The 17,485-nt window shown below is 40.1% G+C and overlaps 1 pseudogene across 1 annotated transcript in view; it reads left to right on the top strand.

Annotated features, from left to right (window-relative positions):
- The window catches only part of LOC144807611 (uncharacterized), a 138,401-nt pseudogene extending 121,311 nt beyond the window's left edge, over positions 1 to 17,090 (top strand). Inside the window, exon 6 of the transcript XR_013606361.1 lies at positions 5,190 to 17,090. The product of XR_013606361.1 is annotated as an uncharacterized LOC144807611 (transcript). The remainder of the gene's footprint in view (positions 1 to 5,189) is intronic.
- Positions 17,091 to 17,485: the final 395 nt, after the last annotated feature.

Consider the following 17,485-nt stretch of genomic DNA (forward strand, 5'->3'; position numbering starts at 1 on the left):
GTATCCTGCATTGGTTTCCCCACACCTCAAAGAACAAAACTACTAGCAAATTCATAGATTTGGGATTCCTATTGCCCAAAAGGGCTATAACCTGCTATTGGAAAGCGAAAAAGGACCGTAGTATAGGTACGTGGAAGGCGGAATTCCGCAAATGAGCTGAGTGTGAGGGCACTGTCCGGTTATAAATGGCAAGTAGAACGGGCAATGAGAAGGCGTTAGAGAGGGCAAGAGCCTGGGAAAGGTTAGTTCTGGATCTTACAGCCCCTGCAGATGCAGATGATGAGACCCGAGCACATGGCCCGAGTCGAGCACGGCATAACACGCTGCAATAGTCGGTGGGATTCCACCATGAGATAGTGACAAAGTGTGGCACTCGTCCAACATGTGAGACGCTTAATATCACAGTGCTTTCATGATCACGTTGTCTTAGCCCCTCAGGACAGCAGTGAATGGTCCACACTGACACGCCTGGGGGAAGGGGGGTGGCGGTTGGGGTTGACTGAGTTGGGGTGGGGATGAGGGTTGGGGGGCAGTTGAGAATGGCTACTAGCACGGCACCCACTGATGGACCGTGCCAGGACCGGCGTTTGAGACGGCCGCAGATAAAGAAATGGTCATTATTCTTTGAATGATTTAGTTTCTTATTGGGGAATGCCGATATACAAATTTGTTATGATGCTTATCAGTGCTAAATTGTAAGTTAATAATAAACCAATAAACATTGTGTTAAAAAATGATTAACAAACATCTTACAATTACTACATTCTTAAAGAAAACACACCAATTTAAAATACAGACTAATAATTTTTACATTTCAAAAAATCCAAATTAGTTTTCTTAAATAACATAAACACAATTTATAGGCATTACATCAGACCGTCATCTTTCCAGGACTTAATATAAATAGTGTCAATTAATATTTCTGCAATTTATGTGTGATATCATAAAAATAGTCCTCAATGTTGTCCTTAATTTTCTTAGACTTCCAGATTTCCTGTGGGCACCTCACAAGTATCCAACTTCTTTTTAACAAGTATTAAAAATTTAGTAAAATTGGGGTTCATTTTAATATCCGACGGTCTAAAACAAACTACCATGGCATGTCTGCGGGTACGAACACCTCTGTCAATGAAGCAGTTTTCAAATATCGTTTTCTTTCCGCCATCATTACTGCATATATACAAACAAAATGCAAAGTACTTTCATCCCATATGTTGCATAGTCTGCACATAGTCGGGTTAGATGGTCTCAACCAGGATACTACATGTTTTAAGCCAGGTAAGTTGCCAAATCGTGCTTTCATAAAGGTGTTTTTCGTTTGTAGAGACCATGGTATTTCTAAATATGGTTGGACCTTAAGACTTGTATATTCCTGGACCAACATCCATGCGTGGGATCTCTTAATAAACAGTTCTTTGTCTTTTAAAAGTGTTGGCCCCCTTAAATGAACTTCTGATTGTAGATGTCAATCCTGCCTGACATTATGGAGGGCTGCTGTTAGCCAACCTAATTTGACAGTGTCAAATAATTGGTCTCCTTTTTTTACCTCTAATGATTTTAAAAGATGCCCGTTGGTCATACCCGTGTTTTTTTTTTTTATATTGAGTATTTCTTATTATTCTCGGTTCTCATTTGGTTATGATTTTATAATTTTGATGAAACAAAAGGGCTAGGATAGGAAGGTTGCAGGGGAGTTGTTATTTTTATTCCCCAGCCTGAAAGAGATTATGTTCTTGCATAATAAGTCTGGCGGCAGTAGATGATGTCCAAGTTACTAATGTCGATTCTCGATTATTATTCTTGAATGTAAGGAATTCAATTGATTCTATGTCGGTACATTTAATTTTCTTTAATGAGGGTACTGCATTACACAATTTTAATATGTTCCCACGAGTCAAGATATCATTATTACCCCTAGATTTATATTCCAGCGTAAAAATTACCTGCTCCACTCCTTCTTTTTGATCTGGGTTATTTAATTTAATTTGTTGCAGGCTATTTTCACTTGAGCATGCTCAATTAACCTTCCATTATGATTACTAACAGTTTGAGACCATGATTGTCGATGTTTATGTAACTGCTTCGTTTCAGTTCCCAGATCTTGTGGTAATTTAATATGCTTCCAGGTTTTTAACAAATCTCTATTCGTTTCTTCTACTCTGGTACTGTCATTGTTGATTGTGTCGAGCATAGGTTTATCACTTCCTGATCTTTTGTTTTATCATCTATTTTTTCTTTAACAACAACAACAATATTGTCTTTCCATTTTATTGTATCTTTAGAGGGACAGTCGGTCTTGATGGGTTGAATTCCCATATTAGGAAAATTCCCTTTTACATCGTCAATTATAGTTTTTAAAATATCCGGAATGGTAGCCAGTTTGTTAATTAGTGGGGCACAACTACACTCTGCATACGTAGATATTGGCTGAGATTGTGCCCTTACGATTAGATTATTTAACCTTGTTATCTTCTGCTCAATTCCAGCAACAGAGGATGCCATAGCGCTAAAGAGATCTATTTGGACCTCCATTTTGTTGGACTGCTATGTTAAAGCTTCCAGAGTTAATTGTGAGGTTTTGAAGAATAAATCCCAAATTGCTCCCTTGTTCCCACTTCCTGGTACCTGGGCTATGGTGTTGCCCATTTATGATTAATAGGTCCTTATACTCCTCTGTTTGTGGTCCTTGAAAATCATGTCCCTCGTCACAAGAATTAATGAATTGTGGACTACTATTCAAAATGTCTTTTTGATACGGAGTACTCCAACGCTGCAGAGTTTCTGGGTTGCTGTTGTATTTGTCCTTATTAATTTAAGATCCGTTATTTTGATTACATTTCGGCTGGTCCAGTTTTTGAACGGAATTTATTTTAGACAGATTAAGATCAGATTTCAGTGGGGTATTGGCTTCCCTTAACATTTTCACCCCACCATTTAGTTCATTTGGAGTTTCTTGCTCTGGTTGATTTATTTGGCCCAAATTAGATGGTTCCCCTATCCCGTTAGCTTTTCTGATTTTTACTTGCACTTCTATTGGCATTGGCTGCCTAGTTGGTAGTAATTGCTGAGTATCTCCCATTGTTAGATTCATGCATTTTGGGTCCTCTTGTTGTGAACAACCAGTAAGTGGAATAGTTAACATCTCTAGGTCCGTTATTTGACCCCAATGGTTGACTTGGTCCTTAGTTGAATTTGACATTCATTCGACTTCAGCTTCAGACTCAGGGTGGCCTGGTTCACTTACTCCTTGCTTAGGGGATATAATATTTGTTCTACTCAGTGCTTTAGTTGGAAATTGAAGATCACATGGATTGGTTACCATAGCACCGGTTGAATCTTTCATAAAATCAAATTTTGACGGCGACTTTCCCAATTTCCCAAAATGTATGGACCTTAGATTATTTAAAGGAGTGTATGTCCCCTGCCTGTTTTATTTTAAACGTATCTAATATTAGTGTTTGTTGTATTTTTCTTTTCCTTTTGATAGGAGGGAAAGGTGGCCGCTCCTTTCCTTACCTCATAATACACCCTCTAAGGTGAAGAAGTCTTGCTTCTTTCAGAAAATCAAACGGGACAAAAACACCTCCAAACACCTCCAAGGAAAAATACCCCCAAAGCTCACATCAGTACAGAATCCGCCGGTGCTGCTGGTAACTTATTAAATAAATTAATTAATTAATTCATTGATTAATATCCGGGCTCCGGGTAGGGCTGTAGTCTAGGCATGCAGAGTAATTCAGGGGTCGAGGGGTGCTTCAACACGGTCACAGTCTATTGTCACTTTCCCCTTTGCATAATTTCTCAGATTTTGTATTACAGACTTATTACAGACTCCAATGGCTCAGCGACTTACTGACCGATCAACCTTAACTACTCGCCACATGCCACACACCTCTTGCCACTTGTCACTCACCACTCACTGTTCATTGCTTGTTCTTTGCTATTCATCGCTGTCAAGAGTACAAGGGAGAATGCTGGTAATCCTTCGGGAGCAAGAGCGGGATCCAGAGCCAGTCCCACTACCAACGGCAGATGTAGACACTTCCCTCCACTCCTCAGCTCAGCTCTGCTCAATGCTTGGTATATACGTAAAACCAGGCGACAGGCCAAGGCTCTTCTGTACCCTCTGTGCTCCTCTGTGCCCGGCAGCAGGCGGCTCACCAGCAGCACCGCAGGCCAATGCTCCTTTGACCCCTGCAGCGGCCACCACACCAGCAGCGCCTTAGCACCGCGGTGCCGGCAGTGGCTGTTCCTGCCCTCGCAGCAGATCCGTAGTACTTAAAGCGCCCATATAACAGGACGCGGGTGAAGCGGGAGAAACCTGCGGGAGCGGGAACCGGTCACAAAACAAACCCAGTCAGTCATCCCAGGCTCCGCTCTGCTTGCTCATGAACTCCGGTTCGGCTCTACTCGATACGCTCTGCACTCAAAGCCGAATCAGAGGACGACGACGACTGTGAACACCAACAGAGGGAAGAATTGTGTGTTCCCCTAGTTAGTAAAAAACCCAGCATAAGTCTTGGCTGCTTCTGCTGCACCCAGTGTCTTTTACGTCTTTTCAGTCTAATTTTTCTGTCTGGAAAGAAATTGTGTCCTGATTTTCTGCACCCAGTAAGTCCAGGTGCAGAAAAACCTAACAACTGATAATCAGGTGGAATAAAATGAACACATGAAAGTACAGCTTAATTTCATCGCCCTTGATTCATACTCTGGACCATAGTTGAGGGATAGGTCTAGGCATAGTCCTCGCAGCACACAATAGATTTACGTGCGGCAGAGGCCAAAACTCTAAAGTCAGGAAACCAGATACAAGTAGGTGGTAACCCAGGGCAGGGGAATACATCTGTTGTCCGTGGAGGAGTCATTCACTTCCCAGATCTGCATTACAAATTAATTAATAGTATATATTTTTTTAATATTTGTTTGGTGCCAGTCCATATGACTTTCATATCTGCCTTTGTGATTCTATGTTACAAGTCCATAGGGTACATGTATCCTTTGTGAGCTTAATAAAATGTTGACAATTCTACAAATCCTCACTCCTAGATCCAAGTACTCTCATGCTACCATTCTACACTCGGCTCTGTCTGAAAAACAGCTCAACATTTTCAAAATTCTGCATTGATTTGGCTCGTAAATTATATTTTTAGAAATGTTCATGTATTAACTATTTAATTTTAATACTATAGGTGAATGAAATTATGGACGAAGAAAGCAAGATTTAGCACTAAGCAACTGAATGTCAGTGCCACAAGAAGGATTATTTTGAAAAACTGAAGGATATCCAGCATTCTACGTTTAAACAATTTCCAATAATCTAAGTGTGGCGAGGAAAGTACTATACCTGTAAGTGAAATCTCTAATTTTGCATTTCATTAACCCAGAGCAAAGCCATATCTGTGCACACAGCCTCAGAAAAAGTGTAGAAAGACCACTTCAGCATCCTCATCTGAAATATTATCAGAAAGACAAATTGCCTCAGCCTGACAGAATAACGTTCATCTAAAGCATCATGTAATTCTAGAGAGGAAGCACACACTGCATAAAAGAAAGTTACAACTAAAGGTTTCTTCTGGTTACCATCAAAGAAAAGACGCTGAAAGAAGACTCCGAAGCTGACACGTTAACAATCAAAACATTGGAAAATCACCTTTGTTCAACAACTGTTTTTAACCAGCTACACAAGTTTGAGACTATCTGCCTCGGGATATAGCACCGCGACGCACACTGCTCACTCTTGCGAAAACCTTAAAAATTCACCACTTTATTGTGTTCATGACCATCTCAGATTGTTTCCTTTTTATTGAGTACTGTTCTGTAATTCTATGTAAATCGCCTCAACATTATCTGCTGTGCATGAGTGATATGTAAAACTGTTAAATATAAAAATGAATTAAAGGTGCACCATTGCGTTATAGCTAATGTAAATAAAACCTCATCTTCAGAACTACAAACCTTAACCTTACACCAAACTTAGAAAGGGTAAAAGGAACTGATGTTCTGCGACTAATGATCCACAATAGTACTCTGTACATTCTAACGCCCTCAGTTACTGCCATTATGTCAGTGCAAAAAGGTACTTATTAGTTTAATCGTTAAATATCAGACTAACACCTTATCACTGCATTGTTAAGAACCTATACAAATAGATTTGAGAAAAACTTCAGTCACAAAAAAAGTTGCTTCCGGAGAGGCTATTACCTACATTTCTGCTAGAAAAATTTCAACAGGTGTTACAGGGCTGCTTCCAGACATATTTTGCTCAATTCAAATGTTAAGAAGATTACACTCAATTTCTTTTAGAGACAAATGATGAACATTATCTAAACAAGCCCGACTCTAAAATCGAGGCAAAATAACCAAAGTTGGGGAAAAAAGTTACCTATGCCAAAAAAGATACAGCCATAAATCTTATCTCACAGAATTTGACAGAATGCACACTGGGGGAAACGACTCTCAGTGCAAAGTATGCCAAAAAAGTTTCAAGCGTAAATCTTATCTCACTGAGCATATGAGAATCCACACTGGGGGAAAACACTCTCTGTGCAAAGTATGCCAAAAAAGTTTCAGGAGTAAATCTTATCTCACTGAGCATATGAGAATCCACACTGGGGAAAAAACTTATCAGTGCTCTGAATGTCAGAAAAGGTTTAGTATCAAACCGAGTCTATATCGACATGCATTAACCCACTGTGTGGAAAAACATTACCAGTGCGCTGAATGCCCAAAAAGTTTCAACCAAAAATCTTATTTCACTGAACATATGAGAATCCACTCTGGGGAAAACCCTTATCAGTGCTCTGAATGCCAGAAAAGGTTTTGTAACAAACCAAGTCTATCTCGACATACAAAAACCCACTCTGTGGACAAACCTTATTAGTGCCCGAATTGCCAGAAATGTTTCAATGACAAACGCAGTCTCACTCAGCATACAAGATACCACTCTAAGGCTAAGGAAAAACGTTATCAGTACTCTGAATGCCAGAAATGTTTCAGTGATCAAAACACTCTGATTCGGCATACAAGAACCCACACTGGGGAAAAACCTCATCAGTGCACAGAATGCCAGAAATGTTTCATTGACAAAAACAGTCTCACTCGGCATACAATAACCCACACTGGAGAGAAACCATATCAGTGCACGGAATGCCAGAAATGTTTCAGTTGCAAAAGCAGACTCACTGAACATACAAGAATCCACACTGGGGAAAACCCTTATCAGTGCTCTGAATGCCCAAAAAATTTCAAACTTAAATCACTTCTATCTGCACATGTAAGATTCCACACTGGGGAAAAACCTTATCAGTGCTCTGAATGCCAGGAAAGGTTTTATAACCAACAAAGTCTTTCTCGACATGCAATAACCCATTCTGTGGAACATCCTTATCAGTGCTCTGAATGCCAGAAATGTTTCAGTATAAAAAGTAGTCTCACACGGCATATAAGAACCCACACTGGGGAAAAACCTTATCAGTGCTCTGAATGCCACAAATGTTTCAGTCAAAAAAGCAGTCTCACTGAGCATATAAGAACCCACACTGGGGAAAAACCTTATCAGTGTTCTGAATGCCAGAAATGTTTCAGTGAAAAAAGACATCTCACGCTGCATATAAAAACCCACACTGGGGAAAAACCTTATCAGTGCTCTGAATGCCAGAAATGTTTCAGTGAAAAAAGACATCTCACGCTGCATATAATAAACCACACTGGGTAAAAACCTTATCAGTGCTCCGAATGCCCAAAAGATTTCAAACTTAAATCACTTCTAACTCCACATGTGAGATTCCACACTGGGGAAAAACCTTATCAGTGCTCCGAATGCCAGAGATGTTTCAGTGACAAAATGAGACTCACTAAACATACAAGGACCCACTCTTGGGTAAAACGTTATCGGTGCACTGAATGCGACAAATGTTTCAGTGAAAAAAGCAGTCTCACTCAGCATATAAGAACCCACACTGGGGAAAAACCTTATCAGTGCTCTGAATGCCACAAATGTTTCAGTCAAAAAAGCAGTCTCACTGAGCATATAAGAATCCACACTGGGGGAAAACCGTATCAGTGCTCTGAATGCCACAAATGTTTCAGACAAAAAAACAATCTCACTGAGCATATAAGAATCCACACTGGGGAAAAACCTTATCAGTGCTCCGAATGCCAAAAATGTTTCAGCCGTAAATCTCATCTCACTGAACATGTGAGAATCCATACTGGTGAAAAAAATTATCAGTGCTCTAAATGTCAGAAAAGATTCAGAGGACGAGATGGTTACAAGCGCCATAAGAAAACACACCATCAAAATAATTCAGTGCTCCAAGTGCCAGAAAAGCATCAATTTTAAACGCAATCTCACTCTACATGAGCAGACGCTCACAGGGGTAAAACATTACCAATTTCTGTGAATGCCAGAAATTCATATTTGATAGGCACAGCCTCGCTAACCATAAGCGACTCCATACTGATGAAAACCTTATGAGTGCTCTGAATGCCAGAAAAGCTGCAGAGAAAAACGCTATCTCACCATGAGAAACTCCACACTAGAGAAAATCCTTATGCCATAAAAGGTTGAATCTGAAAGACAGTGTTATGCTTCATGAGCGATCCCACTCTGGGGTAAAACCTTATGAGTGCTCGAAATGCAAGCAATGTTTTGGTTACAAATTAGTTCTCACTTGACATGAGCGAACTCACACAGGGGAAAAAAGCCTTATGTGTGTTCTGAATGTCAGATAAGGTTTAGTCTTGAATACAATGTCATTTCACATGAGAGAATTCACACTGGACTAAAGCCATATACAGGAGGAGAAAGCCAGAAACGTTATACTCAGAAAGGAGATCTCACTAAACATGAGAAATACATCCACACCAGGTGAAAAGTAAGGCGTATCTTGAGTTGCAGAAAAGCTTCTAACAACCTGAATTTACATGAGAGAGCACATATTGTAGTTGCAATAGGATTCATCAAGAAACTCTTGCAGGATACAGGCCTAAAAATATTTTTCATTGCAACAGAATCCACAATTTGAGTATCTGAAAGTTACAAAACTCTCAAGGTCTTTACTATACACAGAGAAGTGTTAGTGCTTGCAAAAATCAACTAATTGCCCAAAAATCACAATAATAATGTCTTAAATTTTACTCCACCCGAAAGGTTTCTACTCACCCTTGTTTCTTAACATATGACTGATATCTATTTATTAATGATAAGATTAAGCCTATGCGGAGTTCCTCAGTGAGGAACTCCGCAAAGTAACAAAAAAAGTCTGGCGTCTACGCGGAGTTCCGCAAGCAGCGGAGTGCGTAAGGGTGATGCCGTTTGTGGTGATTTCATCCCATGTCGGAGGATCATTTGGCCCTTCTCTTCCAGGAAGTTATGGATCTCTTTGCCAAGGGAGCTATCAAACGCGTCCCTGTGCCAGAATTAGGTTGGGTTGCTACTCCCACTACTTATTGGTACCGAAGAAGGACAAAAGCCTGCATCCTAGCATAGTCCTCAGGGACATCAACCGCTTCCACCGAAAGGAGAAGTTCAAGATGTTAACCTTGGCTCAGGTCTTGCCTGCCTTCGACCCTGGAGATTTGATGGTAGCGTTGGACTTGCAGGACACTTACTTTCACATCCCCGTCTTGCCTGCCCACCGGCATTACCTACGGTTCACGGTAGGCCACAAGCATTTTCAGTTTACCACGCTCCCCTTTGGCCTTACCAGCCCCCCCCTGGGTGTACACGAAAGTGATGGCGGTGGTCGCAGCTCATCTGCGCAGATCAGGGGTTCCAGTCTTCCCCTCTCTCGACGACTGGCTGTTGAAGGTGAGCTCGCCCAGGCTGTCGTCTCCCACCTCCAGACTACGACAGGCTTCCTACATTTGCTGGGGTTCACAGTTAACGTGCTGAAGTCGCACCTGATTCTTTCCTATAAGCTCATTTTCATCAGAGCGGTTCTGGACACAGCACAGTTTTGGGTCTATCCTCCCTAGCAGCAAGTCCAGGATATTCGGGCTATGATACCGATGTTTCAGCCTCCATCCCGGTGTTCTGTGAGAATGACCCAGAGGCTGCTGGGCCTCATGGCCTCCTGCATCCTGCTGGTGCATCATGCCAGATGGCATATACGTGCTCTGCAGTAGGACCTGAAGTTCCAGTGGGCGCAGCACCAGGGGAATCTTTACGATGACTATCAGATTTCGGAGGGGACTGCAAGTCAGTTGCAGTGATGGCTCACGAACCAGGATTGGGTCAACAGCAGATCCCTCTCCCTTCCCCAACCTGAGTTCACAGTAGTGACGGATGCGTCACTACTGGGTTGGGGCAGCCATATGGGAATGGTGGAGATCAAAGACCTCTGGTCTCTGGCGGAGTCCAGGCACCACATCAACCCTCTGGAGCCCAGGGCGATTCGTCTTGCACTGAAGGCATTCCTTCTTTCTGTCAAAGGAAGAGTGGTGCAGGTGTTCACTATCAACACCACCGCCATGTGGTACTGCAACTAACAGGGCAGGTTGGGGTCGTGGACAGTATGTCAAGAGGCTCTTCGCCTTTAGACATGGCTGGAACATCAGGGCATATCTCTGGTAGTTCAACACTTACAGGTTCACTGAACGCAAGGACAGACAAACTCAGCCGCCAGTGCATGATGGATCACAAATGGCATCTTCACTCGAAGGTCGTGCTAGGTCTCTTTCAGTAGTGGGGAGAGCCTTGGTTAGATCTATTCGCCACCGAAGAGAACGCTCAATGTCAGCAGTTCTGCTTGTTAGAATTTCCAAAGCGGCTCTCGCTCGGCGACCCTTTTCGTTGCGAGTGGAGTTGCGGCCTCCTGTACCACTTCTGCCAAGATTGCTGAAGAAGATCAAACGCGATCAGTCCCAAGTCTGGTACCCCGAGTTCTTGAGCATGGCCTTCGATCCTTTTGTTAACAGATTTCTGAAGTGCATTACTCATCTCTTTCCTCCTTCTCCTTTCGTAATACCCTAGTGGGAGTTGACCTCACTTATCTTATGTGTGCTCCCTTTGAGCGCCTACATAATTGTCCTCTTCGCCTCCTTAGAAGACTAGTTTTTTGCTTGCCATCACCTCTGCTTGCAGGATGAGTGAGCTTCAGGCTTATCCTCCAGACCTCCCTTTCTTGCTCTCCATCCAAACAAAGTAGTCCTCCGTGTAAGCCCTCTTTTCTGCCCAAAGTGATTGCCTCTTTCCACATAGGTCTGACCATCAGATTACGTACCTTCTTCCCACCTCTGCTGTGTTTTTCTCTGCCAGGTGCACAACATATAGACTGTTCACACACTTTCTGTAGTATGCTTTGTTCTGGGCAGATAAACTCTAATCCCCACTCTACTTCTATCCTCGTGATAGTGCAGCCCGATGTAAACAGTAATTGTAATGTATTTAGATTTACATAACACTTACTACCCCATACGAACTTTGAAGCGCTTTTTCGACGAGTAGCACACTACTCTAGGATCCAAAAATGATTAGTAGTGAATTAGTATAGGGAAATATAAAATGTATATGAGAGCTGGACATGTTGGTCTGTTAGTTGGGTTAAAAAAGATTGTGGGGGGATAGAAGAGGGAAGGTTTTGCATTTATATAGCGCTTGCTACCCCTGATGAAGTGTTGAAGTGCTTTTCGGTGAGTAGCATGCTACTCCAGATCCCAACAAGATGAATAGACAGATCAATTATGGTGGGGAGGTTGTTTTATTGTATACACACAACTTTACACAAATTAATAAAATTCCGTTGTAAAGTTGTATCCAAGAGGCAAGTATAGCCTCTGATAATAATGTATACAATAATAAGTTTTAAGTTGGCTTGCCATCAAGACTGATGCCCCATAATGTTGATGCAAAGTCATCTGTGCTGGAGTATCTTAGACTCTTTTTGAATTGTACCATCCACCTTGTAGGTACTGCTATTTGTATCATGTCCACGTTGTAGGCAGACACAAATGCCTAAATTGTGCACTATTTATATTAAGCATTATAAGCAAGTAAGTGAGCAGATGACAGTAAGCACTGTACAAGCTGTATTAGGTGCTTAGAAGTAGAGTGACATAGAGGGCAATAAACACTCACTAAATCTTTTTTATTATTATTAACAGTCCTCATAAGAACATACAAATAGCCCACTGGGGAACAGTTCAGGCATCATCTGGGGATTAAACATCCGAGAAACACAAGTGTCTTTCATGAATACAAATTGACTACTCCTCCAAGGACTCCACTGTATTATTGACACAGGCAAAAAGGCAAACAAGCAGTCAGGAGGCGCACTGATTGTATACCCCCACCTGACAGGATGGTGACAGACCCCAACCACCTGCAGGGGAAACGTGCCACCTCACTTAATAGGTGCCAGACGCTTTACTATGTAAGCAGACTGGTGGTTTACAACTGCGCCTACGTTGGGGCGCCACATGTTTTTTCCAGCATAATCTGGTGTGCTCCGCCTGTGTGGGATGATAGCACCCACTGAAAACTGCACCGTTGTGTAGTCTGGGACAGTGCCCCTTCCATGTAATTCTGAACTGGGCCTTTAAATACGGTACTATTTTGTGTGCCTATTTAATTCAGGTATACAAAGAAGGTGGTACTACTTGTATACTAGGGTAGGACAAGGAAGATTAAATTTCTATGGTGGCACAAATGTTTTTGTCAAAGTGCTTTATGCCCTAAATACTCTCCCGTACCCTGAACATAATGAGATTACGTAGAATACACCTCTGCGTGCCTAATGCTGCCATTTGTATTTCAAGACCAGTGATTAATGTGGCTTTATCAAGTTCAAAGCCATTAGGCGTTTCCGACCTGTCAGATACTTGCATATGGAAAAGATGGGTCATTTGAACCTAAAGATAAATAAACATATTCATAGGTCACGATTTATGTCTGCATCTAATATAAAACTGTAAATTAGAAGAGGTGATAAGTGAGAAGTTAAAGGCAGCCGCTAATCGAGCTGCATTTGTACATAGGCCTTCCTATATTATGATATCTATTTCTGCTTAAGTCTTTAATTGTAATGAATACTTTAATACCCAGGCATGAAGTCATCGTCGAGCTGTTTAGATAATCCACCTGTCTCCGCCACTTCTTCCCCACTGCATCCTTAACCAGTGTCCTAGCCAGTGTGCCTTGGGCCCCAAGGCAAGAAAGGAAATGTGACCTCTGCCGTTTATTTGGACTGTGGAGAACAGCAATGTTGTTCTGTGGGCCCCTCAGCCCTCTGTTTAAACTGTGACAAACAGCAGTTATCAGGGTTCAGTGGGCCTTTAAGGCATCTGGGACCTGGTGCCACTGCACTTGCTGCACCAATGGGAAGCTAAGCCCCTGCCCTTAACAGCTTCTATTCTAGCCCCACTGGAGAACCGAAACAGCCAAGTACTGATCTGGCCATATATGCAGGCATGCAGCTGCCTCTTCCTCTGAAGGGATTTAAGTTGCATGAAAGCAGCATGCGGGAAACAACCATTTTCTGAGGTAAAGTCAACCAACACCTCTTCTGTTCCAACCTGAATCCATTTAAAACCAGGGACGAAAAAACGGTTAATCGTCATCCCTTGCTTATCAGAAGGGTAAAACAGATTCATCTAACATTACTGTGTACCACATAACAAATTGTGATTCTGTTTATAAATTAAAACTAGCATGCATATAGAAAGGGCAGCCTTTGGCCAAAATAGCCATTTTCCCTACCGATACTTTTAACACATCTTATTAAAAAAATGCTAATTACATTGTCATCCGGAAATAGTCATTAGCGCCTACTCATAACCAAATGCCACTTATAATTGTCTTTCACTTCAAGCTTTCAAAGGTATATTAATATAAAAGCAGTATTGAATTTTTTGACGTTGTGTATTCTTACCAAAATTTAAAGCATCAACTTTATATGACACACCATAGACAAAAAGAGTTGTTTATATATACTAAACCTCCAGAAACGTTTGATTAACCAGTTATAAAGTCACGTCTAGCTTAGTTAGTTTATAGTCTTCTTTTTTTTAATAGTAATTATTTCATATTGTTACTGAATATGCATGGCTAAACACTTATAAGGTCCCAAAGGTGAGACCTATTGGCTATTACAATTGTTGTTATTGATTGAGTACATTGAGCGGCAGAACTTTTGATTAAGTCCTGAAGAATGCGCAAACACCTCTTTGGAGGGTTAAATGGCTGAAACATGTTGACCTCTTATTGACTCTAACAGTGCATATATATTTCTCCCACAGTGTCCTTGTTTTTAATCCTGGCCCAGGGGCGTACAAATAATGGAAACCACATACCCTTTAGCAAGTTTTAACTTTTAACTTTCACTCTGCTGCCCCCACTACCCTGAGCTCATTATTGTGATATTTAGTATACCTTTCTCTATAACAAAGTATGCCTTTCATGGTGCAAAGAGATTCCCATTAAGGAAGCGTGCCAACTATGGTGGGTGAGGGAAATCATCCTTTTAAAGGGATATTTCATCTTAGCTAGGTCTTCATTTGCAACAGTAATCCTCAGAGACCCAAGGGTTTCTTGATTGTGGTAGAAATGCATTTTAACACCTTCATTGATGGTTCAAGCACAGACCATTGCATGAAATGTTGTGATCTATGTAGGGAAAATACTCGGTGCACTGACAAAATGTGTTAAAAAGACAGAAAGTTGATATTCGCATTAAATAACTTCTCAAACCTGGATTTATCTAGAAGAGAAGTCTGTTAATTCTATCAAATTTTTGATACCACAAGGTAGAAGAAATTAGGGGATTTTTATCTGATATCTTTATCAGTAAATTATTCAACATAAACTTTTCCAAGTATTATTTCTAAAGATTATGGAATTGGTCTTTTCTAAACTAACCCCAGTGCGTATGACTACAATAACCACCTCTCTCAAATCAATATTATGCTTCTTTAAGTGAGAAAGCTAAATGATCTAGGAGAAACCAGGAACTGGCGGCAGTATTTTTCTTGGGAAGCTTCAAGTTAGAGAGTGAAAACACTTTTTAGAATGCCCCAAAAATTGTGATAAAGATATTTTAATATGTTTGACAAAAAGAATAGGTACATTTCATGACAATATTGAAAGGGGAACTAACAGGAACAAATATTTACACAACATTACAAAAATATTAGAGACTAAATTTCAGCGATATAGGAAATACCGAGGTTCATGCACTAATAATCTATTTGGTAAAAAGTGGTTGCTTGTAAAGTCAGCACACTACTGTGTCTGTGATTGCTTTTAAATAAAGGCATTGTTTAATGCACCCCATTTTACTTTCAGATTCACAAATGTCCCCTTGGGTTACTACCTCCTGTTACTGTTTTTCAGTCCACATGGTTTCAAAACTCAATACATACCTTAACAATGTATTAAATATTCAGAAGGGAAACTATTAACATTCCCCTTCCAAATTCTGAATTGTTAAATGGGCTTAGTACATTTCAAAAAGAGGTTTAGCATTTGCAAACTCTGTGAATTACTGAACCAGTGGATTTTTTTAACAATAAAACATGAGGCCATTTTTCTCAATTCCCTCCAAATTAAGTTTGCTAATAATGTTAGTTGGATGATAACCGGTGCATGTACCTATTTAGTGTTAGTGTTGCTTCAGATCAAATAAAAACCATCACACATAACTCTTACACAATACTTAAAGACAGAATTTCTGACATCCATCGTTAATGTTTTGTTAAATATAATTGCAAATGTCACTTAAACAGGAAAGCAGCTAAAGCAGTCTCTGGACATAAAATAGGATGTAATCATAATCTTTAGATACATTTTCTGAGTTTCAGGAACAATGTGTGTCTTCTGGGTTTACTCTAAACCACTATAATAAACATATTCAATGATTTTAGATTTGATCTGTTTGTACTGGTTTCTATTGCAGACAATAATCTAGATTTAGACCAAGGATCAATTCCACCCATGGCTTTTAAAATCTATTTATCAATGATCTCTATTAGTGTTATCGCAGCTAAAACTGTACTAGAACTGATCTGAGAGATGGACCTTCAAGTATTATGCTCAGTCAATTTATTGAACAAACTATGGAGTGAAAATCTGAATAGATTAGATCTACAAGCATTGCCTGACCACTGTATTTTACATCAATAGATTACTTATCAGCACATTTTCTCTAAGTACAATTCAGTCATCTTCTATTCTTCGGTGAGCTCGTGCTGGGTCTGTTAGAACTCTTTAAAAAATATGACATTTAAATGTCCAAAAAATCAAGAATTCTAGTTTCAAGCCTGGTCAAACCTTAATGAATGCGACACCAAAATATGCCCTTGTGTTCCTACATGTTAATGTGCACCATGATTCAGAAATGGCATGTTTTTGCTTTCGGATGTAAAATTCTAAATATATTTATTGTTGTTGCCAGCCGAAACATTATCACTAATTGGGAAGATAACAACAAGTGGTCTTGTGATGCTTGCTGGAATGGGAAGTGTTTAATCAAAAAGTGGATGGAATTCAAGTTTAGGAGACAATTTTACAAAAGTGTATGGATTTTGCATATATTTAAAATTGGTGATCTCCAAAATGGCCTAAATCAATAAATTGAATTGAAATTCAAGTTTATCATTTGAATCCTATTGTTGGAAAAGATGAGATTTTGAACCCCATGAGGTGGTTCCTTTCCAGAAAGCATTCAGGTTGTAATCATGAGTCAAATAATGCTTAGGAGGATACAATATTCAAATTGAATTCTAATTACATATGAAATGTTCATTGTTCAATATATTTCTCTTAGTATTTTAATGTGAGGACTTTATTGCCTAAGCAAAATAATTAGTATTTGGTTTTCTATATGTAGGAAGCATTACATTAATGAAATCACTGTATCCTACCTTCTTTCTTTCCTTTCTTGTTCTTTATGAACGTTTCTATTGTTAAACTTTAAAGATTGCCCGAAATTAAGAAATGTGCTCTAGATAACTTTGCTGTGTTACAGTATGTTGATTTTTATGTACAACTATCGTCCCTTATGTGTATGGCAACTGATGTTTTGTTTTGCTTTAATAATCAGCTCATGTTTATTAGGTTTTATTATTCAATAAAATGTTTCAAACACAACAAATGGTAGTTGATATGTATTTACAACTGCAGCATTTTTATTGTATGGGCACTTTCAAAGGGGCCAAAAATATGGTCTGCGGTATGACGGAATCCACATTGGCATCAGGAGGGAGAGGTTTGGGCAGGTGATTGGGGATAGATGTAAACTTGGAAGTAGGGGGAACAACGCATATACATTGTGTGGACTGCGACTCCTGGAGTTATTGTGAGGGATACCATGCTACCCTGTAAATGAATCCCCTAGTGATTATTAGCAACAAACTTTATTCGGTTTTATAAAAAAAAACTATAAAAGTCATACATAAAATGATAAAACATTTTCCAAGTTACAGATTGACAAATATAATATGTACAAGTTAATCAAAACACAAGATAAAAATTCATGAATTACAGTAC

Source organism: Lissotriton helveticus, chromosome 1_2 (genome assembly GCF_964261635.1).
Source record: "Lissotriton helveticus chromosome 1_2, aLisHel1.1, whole genome shotgun sequence".
NCBI classification, from domain to species: Eukaryota; Metazoa; Chordata; class Amphibia; order Caudata; family Salamandridae; genus Lissotriton; species Lissotriton helveticus.